Source organism: Bos indicus, chromosome 5 (assembly GCF_029378745.1).
Source record: "Bos indicus isolate NIAB-ARS_2022 breed Sahiwal x Tharparkar chromosome 5, NIAB-ARS_B.indTharparkar_mat_pri_1.0, whole genome shotgun sequence".
Taxonomy (NCBI): Eukaryota; Metazoa; Chordata; class Mammalia; order Artiodactyla; family Bovidae; genus Bos; species Bos indicus.
Window position 1 is genome coordinate 114,083,966 of NC_091764.1, and position 19,352 is coordinate 114,103,317.

The 19,352-nt window shown below is 46.9% G+C and overlaps 1 long non-coding RNA gene across 1 annotated transcript in view; it reads left to right on the forward strand.

Annotated features, from left to right (window-relative positions):
* The window catches only part of LOC139183263 (uncharacterized), a 15,502-nt gene extending 5,780 nt beyond the window's left edge, over positions 1–9,722 (forward strand). The window contains exon 2 of the long non-coding RNA XR_011566885.1: positions 8,415–9,722. This is a non-coding gene — a long non-coding RNA (uncharacterized lncRNA). The remainder of the gene's footprint in view (positions 1–8,414) is intronic.
* Positions 9,723–19,352: the final 9,630 nt, after the last annotated feature.

Sequence of the window (19,352 nt, forward strand, 5' to 3'; positions counted from 1 at the left end):
TGAATCAAGGCAAATTGGAAGTGGTCAAACAGGAGATGTCAAGAGTGAACGTCGACATTCTAGGAATCAGTGAACTAAAATGGACTGGAAAGGGTGAATTTAACTCAGATGACCATTATGTCTACTACTGTGGACAGGAATTCCTTAGAAGAAATGGAGTAGCCATCATAGTCAACAAAAGAGTCCAAAATGCAGTACTTGGATGCAATCTCAAAAATGACAGAATGATCTCTGTTTGTTTCCAAGGCAAACCATTCTATATGACAGTAATCCAAGCCTATGCCCCAACCAGTAACGCTGAAGAAGCTGAAGTAGAACGGTTCTATGAAGACCTACAAAACCTTTTAGAACTAACACCCAAAAAAGATGTCCTTTTCATTACAGGGGACTGGAATGCAAAAGTAGGAAGTTGAGAAACACCTGGAGTAACAGACAAATTTGGCCTTGGAGTACGGAATGAAGCAGGGCAAAGGCTAATAGAGTTTTGCCAAGAAAATTCACTGGTCATAACAAACACCCTCTTCCAACAACACAAGAGAAGACTCTACACATGGACATCACCAGATGGTCAACACCGAAATCAGATTGATTATATCCTTTGGAGCCAAAGATGGAGAAGCTCTATACAGTCAGCAAAAACAAGACCAGGAGCTGACTGTGGCTCAGATCATGAACTCCTTATTGCCAAATTCAGACTTAAATTGAAGAAAGTAGGGAAAACCACTAGACCATTCAGGTATGACCTAAATCAAATCCCTTATGATTATACAGTGGAAGTGAGAAATAGATTTAAGGGACTAGATCTGATAGACAGAGTGCCTGATGAACTACGGACAGAGGTTCATGACATTGTACAGCAGACAGGGCTCAAGACCATCCCCATGGAAAAGAAATGCAAAAAAGCAAAATGGCTGTCTGGGAAGGCCTTACAAATAGCTGTGAGAAGAAGAAAAGCAGCCTTTTCCGGTAAGCGGCCTGAGGTGACCCCTAAAAATGGTGCGCTATTCACTTGATCCAGAAAACCCCACAAAATCATGCAAATCCAGAGGTTTAAATCTTCGTGTTCACTTTAAGAACACTCGTGAAACTGCCCAGGCCATAAAGGGTAGGCATATCCGAAAAGCCACCAAGTATCCGAAGGATGCCACTTTAAAGAAGCAATGTGTGCCATTCTGTCGCTACAACGGTGGAGTTGGTGGGTGTGCACAGGCCAAACAGCGGGGCTGGACGCAGGGTCGGTGGCTCAAAAAGAGTGCTGAATTTTTACTACGCATGCTCAAAAATGCAGAGAGTAATGCTGAACTTAAGGGCTTAGATGTAGATTCTCTGGTCATTGAGCACATCCAAGTGAACAAAGCCCCCAGGATGCGGCGCAGGACTTACAGAGCTCATGGTCGGATTAACCCCTACAGGAGCTCTCCCTGCCACATTGAGATGATCCTTCCTGAAAAAGAACAGATTGTTCCTAAACCAGAAGAGGAGGTTGCACAGAAGAAAAAGACATCCCAGAAGAAACTGAAGAAACAAACACTTACGGCCGGGAATAAATGCCGCAAAAAATAAATGCAAATAAAAGTAAAAACAAAAGAAGAGAAGAGAAGCGAAAAGCAAAGGAGAAAAGGAAAGATATAAGCATCTGAATGCGGAGTTCCAAAGAATAGCAAGGAGAGATAAGAAAGCCTTCCTCACCGATCAATGCAAAGAAATAGAGGAAAACAACAGAATGGGAAAGACTAGAGATCTCTTCAAGAAAATTAGAGATACCAAGGGAGCATTTCATGCAAAGATGGGCTCGATAAAGGACAGAAATGGTATGGACCTACAGAAGCAGAAGATATTAAGAAGAGGTAGCAAGAATACATAGAAAAACTGTACAAAAAAAATTTTCATGACCCAGATAATCATGATGGTGTGATCACTCACCTAGAGCCAGACATCCTGGAATGTGAAGTCAAGTGGGCCTTAGAAAGCATCACTACGAACAAAGCTAGTGGAGGTGATGAAATTCCAGTGGAGCTATTTCAAATCCTACAAGATGATGCTTTGAAAGTGCTGCACTCAATATGCCAGCAAATTTGGAAAACTCAGCAGTGGCCACAGAACTGGAAAAGTTTTCATTGCAATCCCAAAGAAAGGCAATGCCAAAGAATGCTCAAACTACCGCACAATTGCTCTCATCTCACACGCTAGTAAAATAATGGTCAAAATCTCCAAGCCAGGCTTCAGCAATATGTGAACTGTGAACTTCCAGAGGTTCAAGCTGGTTTTTGAAAAGGCAGAGGAACCAGAGATCAAACGGCCAACATCCGCTGGATCATCAAAAAAGCAAGAGAGTTCCAGAAAAACATCTATTTCTGCTTTATTGACTATGCCAAAGCCTTTGACTCTGTGGATCACAATAAACTGTGGATAATTCTGAAAGAGATTGGAATACCAGACCACCTGACCTGCCTCTTGAGAAACCTGTATGCAGGTCAGGAAGGAACAATGAGAACTGGACATGGAACAACAGACTGGCTCCAAATAGGAAAAGGAGTATGTCAAGGCTGTATGTTGTCACCCTGCTTATTTAACTTCTATGCAGAGTACATCATGAGAAACGCTGGGCTGGAAGAAGCACAAGCTAGAATCAAGATTGCTGGGAGAAATATCAATAACCTCAGATATGCAGATGACACCACCCTTATGGCAGAAAGTGAAGAGGTAGTAAAAAGCCTCTTGATGAAAGTGAAAGTAGAGAGTGAAAAAGTTGGCTTAAAGCTCAACATTCAGAAAACGAAGATCATGGCATCTGGTCCCATCACTTCATGGGAAATAGATGGGGAAACAGTGTCAGACTTTCTTTTTCTGGGCTCCAAAATCACTGCAGATGGTGACTGCAGCCATGAAATTAAAAGACACTTACTCCTTGGAAGGAAAGTTATGACCAACCTAGATAGCATATTCAAAAGCCGAGACATTACTTTGCCAACAAAGGTCTGTCTAGTCAAAGCTGTGGTTTTTCCAGTGGTCATGTATGGATGTGAGAGTTGGACTGTGAAGAAAGCTGAGCGCTGAAGAATTGATGCTTTTGAACTGTGGTGTTGGAGAAGACTCTTGAGAGTCCCTTGGACTGCAAGGAGATCCAACCAGTCCATTCTAAAGGAGATCAGTCCTGGGTGTTCATTGGAAGGACTGATGCTAAAGCTGAAACTCTAATACTTTGGCCACCTCATGTGAAGAGTTGACTCATTGGAAAAGACTCTGATGCTGGGAGGGATTGGGGGCAGGAGGAGAAGGGGACAACAGAGGGTGAGATGGCTGGATGGCATCACCGACTCGATGGACATGAATTTAAGTAGACTCCGGGAGTTGGTGATGGACAGGGAGGCCTGGCGTGCTGTGATTCATGGGGTTGCAAAGAGTCGGACACAACTGAGCGACTGAACTGAACTGAATTCCTACTAAGGATGGAGGTTCCTGCTTGTAGCCCAGTCCCATCAAGATAGGATCAACAACAGTATCCTTAACTTTTGTTCACAAAACAACAAGCTGAAAGAATTGACTGTCAAATTAGATCTCAAAATTAAAAAATATTTCCAGGCTTATTTCTGACAAGAATGACCCAAAAGCCACAGTAGCCTCTGGTCTGCCACCCCCAAGTCTCAGGGGGCACCCCAATGGTGAGACTTTGGTTTCTAAGACCTTCTCCACCAAAGGAAAATGGATTCCTTGGAACATAAATAAATATATGAAAGTGAAAGTCACTCAGTCATGTCCGACCCTTTGCAACCCCATGGACTATACAGTCCATGGAATTCTCTAGGCCAGAATACTGGAGTGGGTAGCCTTTTCCTTCTCCAGGGGATATTCCCAACCCATTGATTGAACCCAGGTCTCATGCATTGCAGGAGGATTTTTTACCAGCTGAGCCACAAGCGAAGCCCAAATAAATAAATATATACATATATATATGTATATATTAATGATCCAGAATGCCCTGTTGTGGCAGGAAGGAAGGCCACTCTCAGAAATATTAGGGAAGCAACGGAAAGATGAGGGAACAATTAGAAGTCTCCCCCAATGCTAGTCAACCCATAGCAATACAGGCATCAAAGTTGTTAATGGAAATAATTATAGTTAATTTGAATAAATTCACTCCTTGAAAAGCCAGGACTATAATGACACTTTAAAGTGAAACATGACTGTAACACTGCTGTATGACTTGTTTGGATTTTTATGGAGCTTATTAAGTTGGGATGTGTTACTTTGTGTATCTTCTTTCTTTTATTAGTGTTAACTAATTGGAGAGATATGTTTACTTTGTATGTGCAATTACAAGGTAATTGTAATTATCTTGAAGGAGTAGGGGAGGCAGGAACTGTACCACAGAAACAGGGGTAACTCATGTGACCGCACAGAACCTCAGACAGGTGAGGCTCCTTTAGGTTCACAACATGGGGTCAGTCTCAGTTGCCCCGGGAAAGAAAGGTTCACAGAAAATATCCACAATGATTAATTAGCCAAGTGTCACTCTGAGGAGAAGAATTGACGCTTTTGAATTCTAGAGAAGATTCTCGAGAGTCCCTTGGGCAGCAAGGAGATCAAACCAGCTGATCCTAAAGGAAATCAACCCTCAGTACTCATTGAAAGGGCTGATGCTGAAGCTGAAGCTCCGATACTTTGGCCACCTATTGCAAACAGCCAACTCATTAGAAAAGACCCTGATACTGGGAAAGATTGATGGCAGAAGGAGAAGAGGGCGACAGAGGATGAGATGATTGGATGACATCACCAACTCAATGGACATGAACTTGGGCAAACTCCAGGAGATGGTAAGGGACAGGGAGGGCTGGCATATTGCAGTCCATGGGGTCGCAAAGAGTCGTACATGACTTGGCAACTGAACACAAACACACACACACACACACACACACACACATGCACACTCTCCAGGAAAGGCAGTCAAGCCCTAGTGTCCCAGCCAAAGACCAAGGTCAAACATCTGGGTACAGTGACCTCAGTTAGTTTTGGAAGATTATCACAAACATGAGAGGGTATCCAGATTTCATCAACAAAGCCCTGGAGAGAAACCACAAGTATGGCAAAATCCCTAGGAAGAAATAAAAGCCAGGATGGAAATGATGCTCGTGGTCTTGACATTTTACAAGAGTTTTAAGTATAATTGTTATAACAGTGTTGTTCTTGGATGCAGCCATAAAAAATTGTGTAATTGCACTTTAAATCGACAGAGGGTTACTTACTCGAGTTTGTAATCATATTTGATACCCAAGAAAAATTGGATTTTTAAATTTTATTTGTGAGATAGAAGAGCTTTCACGTCTGCCTAGATCTGGGGAATGAGACGTCTTGATAGCAACAATTGCATCAATAAATGCAGTGGGTGGTTTATAGGCTGCCTCTCTGATTCTCCTGGTGGCATTTGATAGCTGACCATGAATTTTCTGTACCCTTGGCCTCCTGCCCCTTGGACTGGTCATCTTCTGGTGGACTTTTCTTTCTCAATCTACCCCTGCCACACACCGGAGCCCCTGGGCCCTTTTCTGGCCCCTTCTCCCTTGGCCTTGCGCATTGGCCAGGTGTCTCCTACAGCTGTGGCCGGACCTCCATCTCACCCTGGCCTCCTTCCAAAGCTGAAACCTTGTTCAGACCGCAAAGGAGTTGTAGGTACTCAGAGCATCCGCTTGGTCAGCCTCGTGAAAAGGCAGCATCAACCCCCTGGGCCCTCGTCTCTCACTCAGTCTCGCTGAACTCACCTTCTCACTCTTTCAAACAAGCCTTCTCCTTTCTGTCCCCCTACAACAGCCCTCAGACAGCTGTCAGTCCATCCCTCAGTACTCTGTGAGCCCTCACAGTGTTTAAGGTCCTAGAAACACAAGATGGACCAGGTCCTGCCATTCGGAGCCTATGCCAGCCCTTCTCAAACTTCGCTGAGCACACCAGTTCCTGGGGACAGGTTAAAATGCAAATTTTGGTGCTACAGGTCTGAGTTGGGGCCTGTGACTCTGCATTTCTAAGAGGCTCCCAGGTACTGCTGCTGCTGCTAGTGATTCCAGACCTATTCTTTGACTAACAAGGTCCCGGGTTACACAGGGGTTTTGAGTCTTGCCAAAGAGTGTAGGCAGAGGGCCATGGAGGGCCCAGGGTGGAGAGTTCTTCTGACCCAGTTAAGGTCTCCAGGACAAATGCAGTCATCTGGGTTCTTTCATCAAATGATCTTCCCTAGGACAGGGTTCTTCTCCTATTCCTGGCTGGGTAGGGGAATTTCCCATGATGCTTAGTGAGCCTCTTGCCTCCTGAACTTGATAACTAAGATGTGCGAGGCCTTTACCCCATTTCCGGAGAAGAAAAAGCGCAGCGGCCTCAACCCCTTTCCCTCTCATGGCATTTACCCCAACCTCTGAAAGGGCCTTGGCCTGGCCAGCCCCGTGCCCCTCGCCCACCTGCAGCTCCCGAATGGTCTCCTGCTTCTAAGACGGCCGATTTAATTTTCTTCTGAGCTTCCCAAAGCTCCCAGGGCTGAGGATGAATCCCAGCCCCTTTACACTGCCCTCCAAAGACCACCCTCCCAGGCTTCCCCACTGCCTTCCCACCCAGGGTTCCCAGGTCGGCTCCAACTAAGATAGTACATCCTGCTTCTCTGCTCTCCTGCAGGGCGTCACCCCCTGAATGTCCCTCCCTATTCCTCGACTGACCCTCTAACTTCTTAGGATTTTACGTGTTTACATTCATTTAATTTCTATACAGGTTTAGGAAGAGCATGTTATGTTGTCCATTTTATAGACAACAAATCTGAGGCTCAGAGAGGCTTGGTCACTTACCTCTGGTCACACAGCCAGGAAGGCATTGAGTGGGGATTAGAGCTAAGCCTTTCGACCTGTCCTTCTGTTGGACCACCAGAGTTTTTGTTTTTGAGCATTTTCTTGTGAGCCATACTTTGTGTGTGTGTGTGTGTGTGTGTGTGTGTGTATTCCTGCCTGGAGAATCCCATCGACAGAGAATCCCATCGACAACCTTTCCACAGGGTTGCAAAGAGTCGGACACGACTGAGCGACTTAGCACGCATGTATGTTCATTTGCTCAGCCGTGTCTGACTCTTTGCGACCCTATGAACTGTAACCTGCGAGGGTCCTCTGTCCGTGGGATTCTCCAGGCAAGAAAACAAGTGGGTTGTCATACCTTCCTCCAGGGGATCTTCCCAACCCAGGGATGGAACCAGGGTCTCCTACACTGCAGGAGGATTCTTTACCACTGAGCCACTGGGGAAGCCGGTGAGCCCTACTTTGATGGAGGGTTATACAAGGTGTGATGTGAACCCCCAAGAGGCTTATCCACCTGGTACGAGCTTGAGCTGACGGATGTCAGCATCTCTTCCCAGCTCAAGTTCAGTGACACCACATTGGTAGCGTGAAATTGGCTATGCTGGGAATATTTACACCACGGAAATTGGCAAACGCTGCAAATCAGCACTCCCTGCAGAGCAAGTGGTTAACACGCGGCTGCAGCTCACCCAGGTCTGGGAGATGGAGACAGCCTCCTGGAGGAGACAACTTCCTAGCTGACCCTGGCAGAATGAGTGGGGGGAGAGGTGGGTGAATGTTAGCTTCATCTGGAACATTCGACCTGCCTTCTGCTTACAGCTCACTCAAAAGTGAGCAAGAACCCTTGGTCTATCCTAGAAAGGAAGTAAGAGGTTTCAGAGGAGAAGAATGCTGGGAGTGCAGAAGGGATTCTGGTGGGAGGACCGAGCAGGTGCAAGGGTCACCTGACCTTGTGTGGCCAGCCAGGAGAAACAGAGCTCATCCCGCATACACTTGGAGGCCACTGGCTGTGCGCAGGCAGGAGAGGCACCCACTGAACATTTTGGGGGGCAGATCTACCCTGAAAATCTCCCCTCTCTGAAGGGAGCAGTGAGTAGCAGTAGAGGATGTCTGAGAGGGGTCGATGAGGAGGTGTCTGAGACGACCCACTGAAGAGGTGTTGAGGACTCTAAGAGAGCCACCTGGGGGTGGCTGGGGGCGAACCAGCCTCTGCAAACTCCATGAAACCCGGTGGCTCACAGGTACTGTGGGGGTGGGGAGAGACGAGCATCCAAAAGGAAGCTGGGATTTGTGCCGGCTGCTTGAGACAGGAATCCCGAGCTGTGGATTAGTTTGGGGGAGAGAGCTGGTGAATTTGAGTTAACGCGTGTGTGAGGCGTGTTTGAGGCACCGGTGCCATCCAGGTGGGGGGCAAAGGCAGAAGAACATTGGTGTAGAGCCCCACGCATGGGTCTGGGCTGTCAGAGGTCACTGGCTTAGAGTGATGGACATCTGGGCCTAACCCTAAGGGACATCAGGTTCAAGGTCCGTCAGGAGAGTTGCCAGATGTTTGCCATCAGGGTGGTAACTTGTTTTTTTTTTTTTCTCTCTTAGAAATAATGAGAACTTCCAGTTTGGGGGTCAAGCATGTAAAGAACTTGGAAGTCATCATTCCCATTCTCACAATAAGAAGAAATATCTGAACAAGCTGAAAATCAGTAACTCTTCTCAGATCCGTCAGAGAACTGAGGTCGCAGGGCAAAGCAGCAGCCTGAAAACCGGAGGGAGAGGTGGATACAGAGGATCACAGCTGTATCTGAACAGAAGCCCGCAGCTGGAGCCAGACAATTACACTGCAGGCAGCTCAGCGTAGCCGAGCCTGGGAGTTAAAGACTCAAAGGAACTCACACGGCGCTTTGGGTAGGGAGAGAGGAAACCAACCATTTTGAAACACATTCTGAAATACACGAGCCATGTTGAAATACATTCCGTCTGTAGTGTAGGGAAAGTAAGAATGGCCCATCTACCCTCTTAAGGTTGCCAGCTGAACTGACATAAAACAGTAACAGTAGCAAAGCAGACGAGTTTTATTTACATAGAAGTGGGAGCCCTCACAGCAAAAAGGCCCAGAGAAGCGATGAGACCCAAGTGCTCTACATACTCAGTCAAAGAAAGAGCAGCAGTTGTGGACAAGTAACCCAGTAACTCTTGCCTGAAGAATCTCCATGGACAGAGGAGCCTGGCGGGCTATCGTCCTTGGGGTCGCAAAGAGTTGGATACGACTGAGCAACAAAGCACAGCGAAATTACACGGGAGGACTATGCCGCTGCCGCCGCCACCGCCGAGTCGATTCAGTCGTGTCCGACTCTCTGCGACCCCGTAGACGGCAGCCCACCAGGCTCCCCCGTCCCTGGGATTCTCCAGACAAGAACACTGGAGTGGGTTGCCGTTTCCTTCTCCAATGCATGAAAGTGAAAAGTCAAAGTGAAGTCGCTCAGTCATGTCTGACTCCTAGCGACCCCATGGACTGCAGCCTACCAGGCTCCTCTGTCCATGGGATTTTCCAGGCAAGAGTACTGGAGTGGGGTGCCATTGCCTTCTCCGGTCATCTGCTTAGTCATGTCCAACTCTTAAGCGACCTCATGGACTGCAGCCCGTCAGGCTCTTCTGTCCATAGGATTCTCCAAGCAAGAATAGTGGAGTGGGTTTCCATTTCCCTCTCCAGGGGATCTTCCCAACCCTGGGATCGAACCTGCATCTCCTGCATTGCAGGAGGATATCAACTGCCGAGTCATCGGAGAAGGCCTCGTTTCCCTCGAGTATTGTTTAAACTTTTCTGAAAGGACCTTTGAGGGATGTGATTTACTGTCCCCCAAGGCAATGGAAATAAAACCAAAAATAAACAAATGGGATCTAAGTAAACTTACAAGCTTTTGAGCAGCAAAGGAAACCATAAAAAAAAAAAAAAAAAAGAAAAGGAAAGAAATGGGAGAAAACATTTGCAAATGATGTGACTCAGTTCAGTTCAGTTCAGTATCTCAGTCATGTCCGACTCTTTGCGACCCCATGAATCGCAGCATGCCAGGCCTCCCTGTCCATCACCAACTCCCGGAGTTCACTCAAACTCACGTCCATCGAGTCGGTGATGCCATCCAGCCATCTCATCCTCTGTCGTCCCCTTCTCCTCCTGCCCCCAATCCCTCCCAGCATCAGGGTCTTTTCCAATGATGTGACTAACAAGGGCTTAATCTCCAAAATATGCAGTCCACTCATACAACTCAACAATAATAACAAAAGAAACCAACCAATTCAATTGAAAAGTGGGTAGAAGACTTTAATGGACATTTCTCCAAAGAAGACACACATGAAAAGATGCTCAGTATCACTAATTATTAGAGAAATGCAAATGACAACCACAGTGAGGTGCCAGCTCACACTGGTCAGCATGGCCATCCTTGTATGGCTGAGTCCCCTTGCTGTTCACCTAGAACTATCACGACATTGTTAATCGACTATGTCCCAATACAGAATAAAAAGTTAAAAATGAAAAAGAATGGCCATCACTAAAAAGTCTACATATAACAAATGTTGGAGAGGGTGTGGAAAAGAGGAAATGCTCCTATACTCTCGGTGGGAATGTGAGTTGTTGCAGCCACTATGGAAAACAATATGGAGGTTCCGCAGAAAACTAAAAATGGAATTGTCATATGATCCAGCAACTCCACCCCTGGGCATATACTGGGACATGTATGTATTACACAGAATTAAAACTGTAATCCAAAAAGATGCACACACCTCCAGGCTCACAGCAGTACTATTCACAACAGCCAAGACATGCGAGCAACTCAAATGTCCATCGTTGGGGGAACGGATAAAGAAGATGTGGTACATGCATACAATGGAACACTGAATCATCAAGACAAAAAAGAAGAAATAATGCCATTTGCACAAACGTGGATGCCACTAGAGATTACCGTACTAAGTGAACTAAGTCAGAAAGAGAAAGACAAATACCGCATGATATCGCTTATAGGTAGAATCTAAAACACGGCACAAACGAACGTGCCTACAAAACAGAAACAGACCCACACTCATAGAGATCAGGCAGAAGGAGAAGGGGGTGGCAGAGGATGAGGTGGTGAGATAGCATCACTGACTCCATAGGCTTGAATTTGAGCAAACTCCAGGAGGTAGTGGAGGGCAGAGGAGCCTGGCATGCCACAGTCCATGGGGTCGCAAAGAGTCAGACACAACTTAGTGACTTAATAACAACAGCAACATAGAGATCAGATGTGTGGTTGCCACGGGGAAGGGGGGAGGGAGAGGGATGGACCTGGAGTTTGGGGTTGGTGGATGCAAGCTATTACATTTAGAATGGATAAACAACAAGGTCCTGCGATATAGCCCAGGGAACTATATCAAATCTCCTGGGATATATCATAATGGAAAAAAATATTTAAGAAGAATCTATATATGTGTATAACTGAGTCAATTTGCTGTACGGCAGAGACTGACCCAACATTGTAAATCAACTTTACTTCAATAAACAACATACACACTCACACAAGAAGAGACCATGGAAACCATATTCCTTGCATTCTAGCATGCTTCAGAATATGTGTCCATGGCCTTTACACTTTAAATCACTCAGGCTGGCTATAATATTATTGGATCCTGCTTTCTTTCCTGGAGGACAGCGTCAGCTCACTCCAGCACCAGATGTTGCTATGGAGAATTCTGAGGTCATCCTTATGGATGACATTAGCCTTTTGCCAGGATGTTCAAAGAATTCTTTTATTAAACTTCAGTAACTTTAGTAAGATGAGAATTCTGCATCAGTTTTTCCCAGGACACAATTTACTCTTTCTTTTGTGTGTGTGCATGTGTGCGTGTGTGCCCTTTCTTTTGTGAAATTTAATTTTCATTTTTTAAGTTACATGTTACATACATAAGTTACATGTATACATAGCTTAAAGGAAACTAGTCCTATAAGACTTATAATTTAAAACACCAGTCATCTGTAGTCGCTCCCCAGAAGCAGACATTTTCAACTGTTTCCTTTGGTATTTATCTCTGTGGCTCTGTGGTAAATACTGTGGCCAGCCCACCCAACTCCCATTTCTAACTCTCTTTTCTTTCACAGCACTCCAGCTAGGGTGGGCAAGTGGCCAGCAGACACAGAGAGAAGTCTGCCATGACGTTCCTGAAAAGATGGTTTATTTCCTGATACAGATGTTACCTCTCTCCTTTCTTCCTGCTGGAATATGGATGTGGTGGCTGGAGCTGCACCTGTCATTTTGTAACTCGAGGTATCAAGCTTAAAGGGCAAGGAGAATCTCAAGACATTGGCTGTCACAGCATCGAGCCTCTAAACTAATCCTAGCAGCTACATACTTCCGTAATTCTTGTTATATGGAGCAGAGAAAGAAAGAGAAACAGTTTAAGCCTTTGAAATTAGCGTTTATGATTTTGTTGTTACAGTTTTTTTTTAAAGGCAAAGGTCTTTCTAACTGATACATCCCTTATAACTTAAAATTATAAATAAATACTGCCATTTTTTAAGTTACAGATAACTTTTGGAAGCTGAGGATTTAGCTCTCTTCCTTACTCCCCCCCAATACCCAGTCTCCTTTCCCCTGCCTACCCAACCTCTGCTCTGTTTATCAGAGGTTCTCCACCTCATATCCTGTATGCAGAATTCTGCAAATATTTGGGGGAGATAGGGGATGTTGGGCTCAGTTCTCTATCCTTCCCTTCTCTCTGAGATCCTAGCCCTTGTGGCTCTAAGTTTTGCTCACCAGCCTCACAAGATGGTCAGAAGCTTTGCTGTCTTCTCTGTAGCCCTCTGCCGAGGCCGTCTGTTCCAGCTGTCCCAATTCCCAGCTTCTAGCCAGACTCCCAAATGAGCAGATGGCCAGAGGGCAAAGCTTCTCTCGGAGGTGGTTCCCCTGCACCTAAGAGCATGCAGGATCTTCGCTCCCTGGCCAGGAACTGAACCTGAGCCCCTTGCACTGGAAGACAAAATCTTACCCCCTGGACTGCCAGGGAAGTCCCCCTTAAACTTGATTTCTTCCAAAGCTTTTAATGCCTTCAAACACATTGCTTTTGTGGTTCTGTTGTTTGACTGGGCATTACATCCGGCTTTTCCAGATCACAGATCTTGGTAGTATCACTGATGCTCTGTAAACTTCCCTATCAGAGCTAGAGAGAGAAATCCCCACAACTCCTTGTCAAGTGGACATCCAACCACTGTCCCCTAAGTTTTTTCTGAGGTGTCAATCTCTCTGGATTCTGCAGCTTCTGGACCTGGCCACATCCGCTTAGGGTTCATCTTCTCTGGGTCTGTTCGATGAGTTCCTCTCATCTATCTGCCATTCAGCTTCCAAAGTGTTATCACCATCTCTTTCCTATTTTCCCTTCTGTCCTTGAGAATTAACGCCTCTAAAAACTTCTGTTTTCTGTCATTTTGGTTGAGATTTGTAAGAAGGGAGAGGTGGTTCTTCAACATAAGATCTCAACCTCGCTGCCAGGCTGTGTAGGAAGGATTAGCATCTTGTTTTACAGATAAAGAAATTGAACCTCAAAGAAATTGCTGGACATGTTGAGGTCAGTGTACCAGTTCAGTTCAGTTCATTTCAGCCGCTCAGTCGTGTCTGACTCTTTGCGACCCCATGAATTGCCTCCCTGTCCATCACCAACTCCCGGAGTTCACTCAAACTCATGTCCATTGAGTCGGTGATGCCATCCAGCCATCTCATCCTCTGTCGTCCCCTTCTCCTCCTGCCCCCAATCTCTCCCAGCATCAGGGTCTTTTCCAATGAGTCAACTCTTCGCTGCAGGTGGCCAAAGTATTGGAGTTTCAGCTTTAGCATCATTCCTTCCAAAGAACACCCAGGACTGATTTCCTTTAGGATGGACCGGTTGGACCTCCTTGCAGTCCAAGGGACTCTCAAGAGTCTTCTCCAACACCACAGTTCAAAAGCATCAATTTTTCGGCACTCAGCTTTCTTCACAGTCCAACTCTCACATCCATACATGACCACTGGAAAAACCATAGTCTTGACTAGATGGACCTTTGTTGGCAAAGTAATGTCTCTGCTTTTCAATATGCTACCTAGGTTGGTCATAACTTTCCTTCCAAGGAGTAAGCGACTTTTAATTTCATGGCTGCAATCACCATCTGCAGTGATTTTGGAGCCCAGAAAAAGAAAGTCAGCCACTGTTTCCCCATCTATTTCCCATGAAGTGATGGGACCAGATGCCATGATCTTCGTTTTCTGAATGTTGAGCTTTAAGCCAACTTTTTCACTCTCTACTTTCACTTTCATCAAGAGGCTTTTTAGTTCCTCTTCACTTTCTGCCATAAGGGTGGTATCATCTGCATATCTGAGGTTATTGATATTTCTCCCAGCAATCTTGATTCCAGCTTGTGCTTCTTCCAGCCCAGCATTTCTCATGATGTACTCTGCATAGAAGTTAAATAAGCAGGGTGACAATATACAGCCTTGACGTACTCCTTTTCCTGTTTGGAACCAGTCTGTTGTTCCATGCCCAGTTCTAACTGTTGCTTCCTGACCTGCGTATAGGTTTCTCAAGAGGCAGGTCAGGTGGTCTGGTATTCCCATCTCTTTCAGAATTTTCCACAGTTTATTGTGATCCACACAGTCAAAGGTTTTGGCATAGTCAATAAAGGAGAAATAGATGTTTTTCTGGAACTCTCTTGCTTTTTCCATGATCCAGCGGATGTTGGCAATTTGATCTCTGGTTCCTCTGCCTTTTCTAAAACCAGCTTGAACATCAGGAAGTTCATGGTTCACGTATTGCTGAAGCCTGGCTTGCAGAATTTTGAGCATTACTTTACTAGCATGTGAGATGAGTGCAATTCTGCGGTGGTTTGAGCATTCTTTGGCATTGCCTTTCTTTGGGATTGCAATGAAAACTGACCTTTTCCAACCCTGTGGCCACTGCTGAGTTTTCCAAATTTGCTGGCATATGGAGTGCAGCACTTTCACAGCATCATCTTTCAGGATTTGAAAGAGCTCAACTGGAATTCCATCACCTCCATTAGCTTTGTTCGTAGTGATGCTTTCTAAGGCCCACTTGACTTTACATTCCAGGATGTCTGGCTCTAGGTGATTGATCACACCATCGTGATTATCTTGGTCGTGAAGATCTTTTTTGTACAGTTCTTCTGTGTATTCTTGCCACCTCTTCTTAATATCTTCTGCTTCTGTTAGGTCCATACCATTTCTGTCCTTTATCGAGCCCAGCTTTGCATGAAATGCTCCCTTGGTATCTCTAATTTTCTTGAAGAGATCTCTAGTCTTTCCCATTCTGTTGTTTTCCTCTATTTCTTTGCATTGATCAGTGAGGAAGGCTTTCTTATCTCTCCTTGCTATTCTTTGGAACTCTGCATTCAGATGCTTATATCTTTCCTTTTATCCTTTGCTTTTCACTTCTCTTCTTTTCACAGCTATTTGTAAGGCCTCCCCAGACAGCCATTTTGCTATTTTGCATTTCTTTTCCATGGGGATGGTCTTGAGCCCTGTCTGCTGTACAATGTCATGAACCTCTGTCCGTAGTTCATCAGGCACTCTGTCTATCAGATCTAGTCCCTTAAATCTATTTCTCACTTCCACTGTATAATCATAAGGGATTGATTTAGGTAATACCTGAATGGTCTAGTGGTTTTCCCTACTTTCTTCAATTTAAGTCTGAATTTGGCAATAAGGAGTTCATGATCTGAGCCACAATCAGCTCCCAGTCTTGCTTTTGCTGACTGTATAGAGCTTCTCCATCTTTGGCTGCAAAGAACATAATCAATCTGATTTCGCTGTTGACCATCTGGTGATGTCCATGTATAGAGTCTTCTCTTGTGTTGTTGGAAGAGGGTGTTTGCTATGACGAGTGCATCCTCTTGGCAAAACTCTATTAGCCTTTGCCCTGCTTCATTCCGTATTCCAAGGCCAAATTTGCCTGTTACTCCAGGTGTTTCTTGACTTCCTACTTTTGCATTGCAGACCCCTATAATGGAAAGGACGTCTTTTTTGGGTGTTAGTTCTAAAAGGTCTTGTAGGTCTTCATAGAACTGTTCAACTTCAGCTTCTTCAGCGTTACTGGTTGGGGCATAGGCTTGGATTACTGTCATATCGAATGGTTTGCCTTGGGAACGAACAGAGATCATTCTGTGGTTTTGAGATTGCACAGTGTACCAGATACAGTACCAAATTTATCTGCCTTCCTTTTTTGAGTTTGCTTAGCAGCCCCTAGTTAGGACTAATTTGTTAACCAACCCAGCAGAGCATAGAGGTGTCTGCCTCGCTGGAGCACCTAGAGGTGTTGGGAACAGCAGCAGAGGCATGCAAAGGGCCTTTGCAAGCCTGCCCATTGCTGCGTGCATGTTGAGTCCTGCACAGAGTTTGGTCTGGTAGTTGAAGCCACCAGCCACCTGACTTGAGTGATCACACAGCCCTGGGCTGACTACGTGACTCTCCCCAGCCTCTGCGGGCCATGCTGGAGGCCACACACGGCCCCTCTGCGTGTGTTGTCGGAGGAGTTGTCTGAGATAACGCAGGCAGAGCACCCAGCACATGCCAGACATTGATTACCATCTCCATGGACAGTCCTGTGGACTCTAGGACGAGAGGGCACCAGGATCCCTGGGTGGGCTTGTAACAACACAGGTGGCTGGACTCCATCCCTGGAGTTTCTGACAGGTCTGGGGTGGGGCCTGAGTACCTGCATTTCCCACAGGAGGTGCTGCTGCTGCTGATCTGAGAAGCCGACTTTGAGAAGCCCTGGGGAGGATCTTTTGGTTCGTACCGGCATCAGCGGCCTGGCACTGGGCAATGCTGGGCTCTGGCCTGGGGCTTCCGAGGTGGCTCAGTGGGCAAAGAATCCACCTGCAATGCAGGAGACGCAGGAGATGTGGGTTTGATCCCTGGGTCGGAAAGATCCCCTAGACAAGGGCATGGCAACCCACTTCAGCATTTTTGCCTGGAGAATTGCCATGGACAGAGGAGCCTGGCAGGCTACAGTCTGTAGGGTCACAAAGTGTCAGACATGACTGAAGTGACTGAGTGCCCATGCATGAACTCTGGTCTCAAAAGCCTGCCCTCAGCTCACGATGACCTTGGCCACCCCAGAAATAGAGATGAGGATGGGGCCCATTCCTGGGGCACCTGTTTGCTCTGTCCGAGGAGGGTAGTGGGCAACACACGGGACTGGCAGCTTCCACCCTTACCCTGTCCTGGCTGCTGCCTGGTGTGGATGCTTCCCCATCAGATGGGTCCCGGAAGCTTGAATCCTCTTCTGCTGTAACCTTGAGGCCTTGTAGCCTCGTGATCCTCTTCTGCCTAGAGAGCTCCTGGCCCCAGGAGATGGGCCGCTGCTGGACAGTGCTGAGGAGGCCCCTGCCTCGGGCAGCTCTGGGTCAGGAGGTGAAGCTTGGCTCTGTGTTCCGGCTCTGCCTCCCAATATGCGGATGGCAGTGGGCCAGCACCCAAGTTCTTGGGATGCCTGGGGGTTTTTGTTCTCTGCCCTGCCTGGCCTCTACCTGCCCCAACTCGGCCTGGTGACAGGGTAGGGATTTAGTCCGCTTTTCTCCCTCTTGGCCCCACTGACCAAGGGCTTCTGGAGGGCAGGCCCAGGCTTCATTCAAACCCAGGGCCTGGAAGGTGCTGGACACTCAGGCAGTGTTGGATGACCGAATAATAAATGAATGAATGAGTGAATAAATGAAGTGAGGCTTCTCCAAAAATCTCAGCTCAAAGTGCCTTTTTACCTCTAAGTGGTTTGGTTTTGACCCCCGTTACAGTGTCCAACTGGAGAAAGAAATGGCAACCCACTCCAGTACTCTTGCCTGGAAAATCCCATGGGCAGAGGAGCCTGGTAGGCTACAGTCCATGGGGTTGCAAAGAGTCAGACATGACTGAACGACTTCGCTTCACTTGAAGGTGTCCAAGAAAGAGAAACCACGCTGCTCCTATGAAATGATGGAGTCTTACCTCTCACCTGACCTGCAGGTCAGCCCAGGAGGCAGGTGAGCTGGAGGTCACTGTCCCCGCGCTACAGACTGTCCCAGGATGGAGGTGGGGATGGGGTGTGACTGACTCAGGTCTGCGGGGTTCCTGCCACTCCCTGCACTCGGCTTCTCCAGCTCCCACAAAAGCCTGGCCTGAGTTGGTGAATTCCAGCAATGCTGAAATCCGAACGATAACAAAGGAAGGAGTGACCATCTTTCCTCTAGGACCGGTTTCGAAGCATGAAAGGCGTTTCATCTTGAGGGGCCAGAGTGGCAAGGATGCGCCTGGCAGAGGGGACAGCCAGTCCAGAGGCCCGGAGGCAGGGCTCTGGGGAAGGAATGAGCTCGGTCTTGACATGTCACACCTGGGGTACCTCCTGTGGGAGAGGTCCACGGAGGTCAGCAGAGTCACTGGGCTGGAGACAAGGACGTGGGGATGCTGTTGCCCTGGAAATGGTGTGGAGCAGTTCTCCCTGTGAAGATGAGAGGTTGGACTGAGCTCCAGGGCCCTGCAACATTCCGGGCCAGGCCAGGCTGGGGGAGCTGACAGCCCTCCTGTGATGCAGAAACAGACCAGGGGAGAGGTCTGCGGAAAAGAGGCGGCAAGGAGGCTGTGGGCAGCATCGGACCCTACAGGGGTCCAGGAGGGATCCCAGAAGCATGGGACCCAAGATGAGAGGCTGGAGGGAGGAAGAGGGGACAGGAAGTGTAGACCACAGCTCTCCTGAAAAGTGTGGCTAGCAAAGGGGAGTAGGGATGACCTGGAGCCAGAAGGGGATGAGCAAGCTTTGTTTCTTTGGTTTGTTTTCAGGTTGATTTTTGGGTTCTAAGTGTCAGAAACCCAATTCACATTCCCATAGACACAGGGGCTTTGTTGGCTGGTGGAATAGGTTACTGTGCTGTTGTTTAGTTGCTAAGTTGTGTCCCACTCTTTGCGACCCTGTAGACTGTAGCCCACTGGGATCCTCTGTCCGTGGGTTTTCCCAGCCAGAATATTGGAGTGGGTTGCCATTTCCATCTTCAGGAGATCTTCTCGACCAAGAGATTGAGCCCGAGTCCCCTGCTTGGCAGGCAGATTCTTTGCCGCTGACTCACCGGGAAAACCAATGGAGTAGGTAGAAGATTCCAAATTGTAGGGAAGGAAAAATATCTTGGTTCCCTCTTAGGCTCTGTGGCTGGCCTGAGAATTAAACTGACCAATGGCAGATCAATAGGAGAGAAGCACTCATGCTTTGTTTAATATTTTTACATGTTCACAGGAGTTTTCAAAAGGAAAATGATGACCCCAGGAAGATCTTAGGTCCCAAAGCTTATATATCTTTTTACATGAACTTTATGGAGATGTGATGGGATGAAGGGGCTGGGGCTGGGGCAGTAAACTGTGGGTCAGTGACTAGGAAATACGTGGGAGAAACTAATAGAAAATCAGGATAGTTTTAGCAGCTTGCTTGTACAGATCCCTTTCAGCATTACCCCCCTCTCTTCTCTCCACCCAGTCTCTGGTGACAAGATGCTCTCTTCCTGGTGCA